Source organism: Heterodontus francisci, unplaced genomic scaffold (genome assembly GCF_036365525.1).
Source record: "Heterodontus francisci isolate sHetFra1 unplaced genomic scaffold, sHetFra1.hap1 HAP1_SCAFFOLD_2027, whole genome shotgun sequence".
In the NCBI taxonomy this organism is placed as follows: Eukaryota; Metazoa; Chordata; class Chondrichthyes; order Heterodontiformes; family Heterodontidae; genus Heterodontus; species Heterodontus francisci.
This window is the reverse complement of record NW_027141248.1, coordinates 3,385-7,500: the sequence shown is the minus strand read 5'-3', so window position 1 is coordinate 7,500 and position 4,116 is coordinate 3,385.

Sequence of the window (4,116 nt, the reverse complement as noted above, 5' to 3'; positions counted from 1 at the left end):
CCCGTCGACTGCAACGGGTTTCCGAGGCCCGTCGGTCAGGCGCGGTTCGCTCCGCAATCCGCCGGCCGATCGGCACCGGGCGGGGCTCTACGGAAAGAGGGGACCCTCCGGCGTCGAGTGCCGGCGCACCGACCCCGCAGGCTGACCGGGAAGGTTAAGACTCACCCCGCTGAATGCCCGGCCCCGGGCACCCTCCGGCGCCGGGGCCATAACTTCGGGGAGGGAGGTCCGAGCTCCGCGCGGTCGACGGCAGGTGAAAGGGGCCGGTGCGCCGCGGAAGGCGACAGCAGTCCCGTCAGGCTGCACCTCTGCTCGGGCGAACGGCGTCAGGAAAAGGGGAGAGCACTTCCCCACCGATAGCTCCGGAACGCCCGGACCCATTGGCCCGCGGCACCGGTGGCTGCTAGAGGGCCTCCGGCGCCGTCAGCCGGGGTACGTCCCAGGCCGGCCGGACGGCGGGCAGCCGGAGGCAACGGCCTGGAACGGAGCCAGACTTGAGTCGTTCCGTGTGCCGTGGGCAAAAAGGCAGGGCTGCGGGTCAGCGCAGTTTGGCAAACCTAGCCGCAAGTGCGGGAAGGGCGGAGGAGCACACGGACGCCGCCTTCCCAAACTGAGCCCAAAGTGCCCAGGCATGCCCCCTTGATCTCGCCTAATCAGTGAGCCCAAAATAATTTCAGAGTGTGGAAACCTGATCCAAAAAGGTCGAAAAGAACGGCCAGAGATCAAGTCCGAAAGGGGAAATCAGTAACAAGCAAGCAGAGTAATCATTAACCAAAAAGCGCAAAATTATGTTAAAAGTGTGAAATCATTAACCAAAAAGTCGAAAATAATGTCCAGAGACCAAGTCCGAAAGTACAAATAATTAACCAGTAAGCAGAGTCATCATTAACCAAAAATCGCAAAAGTAAGTAAAAAGTGTGAAATCATTAACCAAAAATCGCAAAAGTAAGTAAAAAGTGTGAAATCATTAACCAAAAACTCGAAAATAATGTCCAGAGACTAAGTCCGAAAGGGCAAATGGTTAACCAGTAAGCAGAGTAATCATTAACCAAAAATCGCAAAAGTAAGTAAGAAGTGTGAAATCATTAACCAAAAATCGCAAAAGTAAGTAAAAAGTGTGAAATCATTAACCAAAAACTCGAAAATAATGTCCAGAGACCAAGTCCGAAAGGGCAAATGGTTAACCAGTAAGCAGAGTAATCATTAACCAAAAAGGGCAAAAGTAAGTAAAAAGTATGAAATCATTAACCAAAAAGCACAAAATTAAGTTAAAAGTGTGAAATCATTAACCAAAAAGTCGAAAATAATCTCCAGAGACTAAGTGCGAAAGGGCAAATGGTTAACCAGTAAGCAGAGTCATCATTAACCAAAAATCGCAAAAGTAAGTAAAAAGTGTGAAATCATTAACCAAAAACCCGAAAATAATGTCCAGAGACTAAGTCCAAAAGGGCAAATGGTTAACCAGTAAGCAGAGTAATCATTAACCAAAAATCGCAAAAGTAAGTAAAAAGTGTGAAATCATTAACCAAAAACTCGAAAATAATCTCCAGAGACTAAGTCCGAAAGGGCAAATGGTTAACCAGTAAGCAGAGTAATCATTAACCAAAAATCGCAAAAGTAAGTAAAAAGTGTGAAATCATTAACCAAAAACCCGAAAATAATGTCCAGAGACTAAGTCCGAAAGGGCAAATGGTTAACCAGTAAGCAGAGTAATCATTAACCAAAAATCGCAAAAGTAAGTAAAAAGTGTGAAATCATTAACCAAAAACTCGAAAATAATGTCCAGAGACTAAGTCCGAAAGGGCAAATGGTTAACCAGTAAGCAGAGTAATCATTAACCAAAAGGCGCAAAAGTAAGTAAAAAGTATGAAATCAGTAACCAAAAAGCGCAAAAATATGTTAAAAGTGTGAAATCATTAACCAAAAACTCGAAAATAATGTGCAGAGACTAAGTCCGAAAGGGCAAATAATTAACCAGTAAGCAGAGTAATCATTAACCAAAAATCGCAAAAATATGTTAAAAGTGTGAAATCATTAACCAAAAACTCGAAAATAATGTCCAGAGACTAAGTCCGAAAGGGCAAATGGTTAACCAGTAAGCAGAGTAATCATTAACCAAAAATCGCAAAAGTAAGTAAAAAGTGTGAAATCATTAACCAAAAACTCGAAAATAATCTCCAGAGACTAAGTCCGAAAGGGCAAATGGTTAACCAGTAAGCAGAGTAATCATTAACCAAAAGGCGCAAAAGTAAGTAAAAAGTATGAAATCATTAACCAAAAAGCGCAAAAATATGTTAAAAGTGTGAAATCATTAACCAAAAAGTCGAAAATAATGTGCAGAGACTAAGTCCGAAAGGGCAAATGGTTAACCAGTAAGCAGAGTAATCATTAACCAAAAAGCGCAAAAATATGTTAAAAGTGTGAAATCATTAACCAAAAACTCGAAAATAATGTGCAGAGACTAAGTCCGAAAGGGCAAATGGTTAACCAGTAAGCAGAGTAATCATTAACCAAAAATCGCAAAAGTAAGTAAAAAGTGTGAAATCATTAACCAAAAACTCGAAAATAATCTCCAGAGACTAAGTCCGAAAGGGCAAATGGTTAACCAGTAAGCAGAGTAATCATTAACCAAAAAGGGCAAAAGTAAGTAAAAAGTATGAAATCATTAACCAAAAAGCACAAAATTAAGTTAAAAGTGTGAAATCATTAACCAAAATGTCGAAAACAATGTCCAGAGACTAAGTCCGAAAGGGCAAATGGTTAACCAGTAAGCAGAGTAATCATTAACCAAAAAGGGCAAAAGTAAGTAAAAAGTATGAAATCATTAACCAAAAAGCACAAAATTAAGTTAAAAGTGTGAAATCATTAACCAAAATGTCGAAAATAATGTCCAGAGACTAAGTCCGAAAGGGCAAATGGTTAACCAGTAAGCAGAGTAATCATTAACCAAAAATCGCAAAAGTAAGTAAAAAGTGTGAAATCATTAACCAAAAAGCGCAAAAATATGTTAAAAGTGTGAAATCATTAACCAAAAACTCGAAAATAATGTGCAGAGACTAAGTCCAAAAGGGCAAATGGTTAACCAGTAAGCAGAGTAATCATTAACCAAAATGCGCAAAAGTAAGTAAAAAGTGTGAAATCATTAACCAAAAATCGCAAAAGTAAGTAAAAAGTGTGAAATCATTAACCAAAAACTCGAAAATAATCTCCAGAGACTAAGTCCGAAAGGGCAAATGGTTAACCAGTAAGCAGAGTAATCATTAACCAAAAATCGCAAAAGTAAGTAAAAAGTGTGAAATCATTAACCAAAAACTCGAAAATAATGTCCAGAGACTAAGTCCAAAAGGGCAAATGGTTAACCAGTAAGCAGAGTAATCATTAACCAAAAAGCGCAAAAGTAAGTAAAAAGTATGAAATCATTAACCAAAAACTCGAAAATAATGTGCAGAGACTAAGTCCGAAAGGGCAAATGGTTAACCAGTAAGCAGAGTAATCATTAACCAAAAAGCGCAAAAATATGTTAAAAGTGTGAAATCATTAACCAAAAACTCGAAAATAATGTCCAGAGACTAAGTCCGAAAGGGCAAATGGTTAACCAGTAAGCAGAGTAATCATTAACCAAAATGCGCAAAAGTAAGTAAAAAGTGTGAAATCATTAACCAAAAATCGCAAAAGTAAGTAAAAAGTGTGAAATCATTAACCAAAAACTCGAAAATAATCTCCAGAGACTAAGTCCGAAAGGGCAAATAATTAACCAGTAAGCAGAGTAATCATTAACCAAAAAGCGCAAAAATATGTTAAAAGTGTGAAATCATTAACCAAAAACTCGAAAATAATGTCCAGAGACTAAGTCCGAAAGGGCAAATAATTAACCAGTAAGCAGAGTAATCATTAACCAAAAAGCGCAAAAGTAAGTAAAAAGTGTGAAATCATTAACCAAAAAGTCGAAAATAATGCCCAGAGACTAAGTCCGAAAGGGCAAATGGTTAACCAGAAAATCCGTCGAATAATGTCCAGAGACTAAGTCCGAAAGGGCAAATGGTTAACCAGTGGAAGGGCGATCAAGCGGAAAAATTTGCCCCGGTTACCCGGGATGGAGTTCCAGAGGTCCGGCCA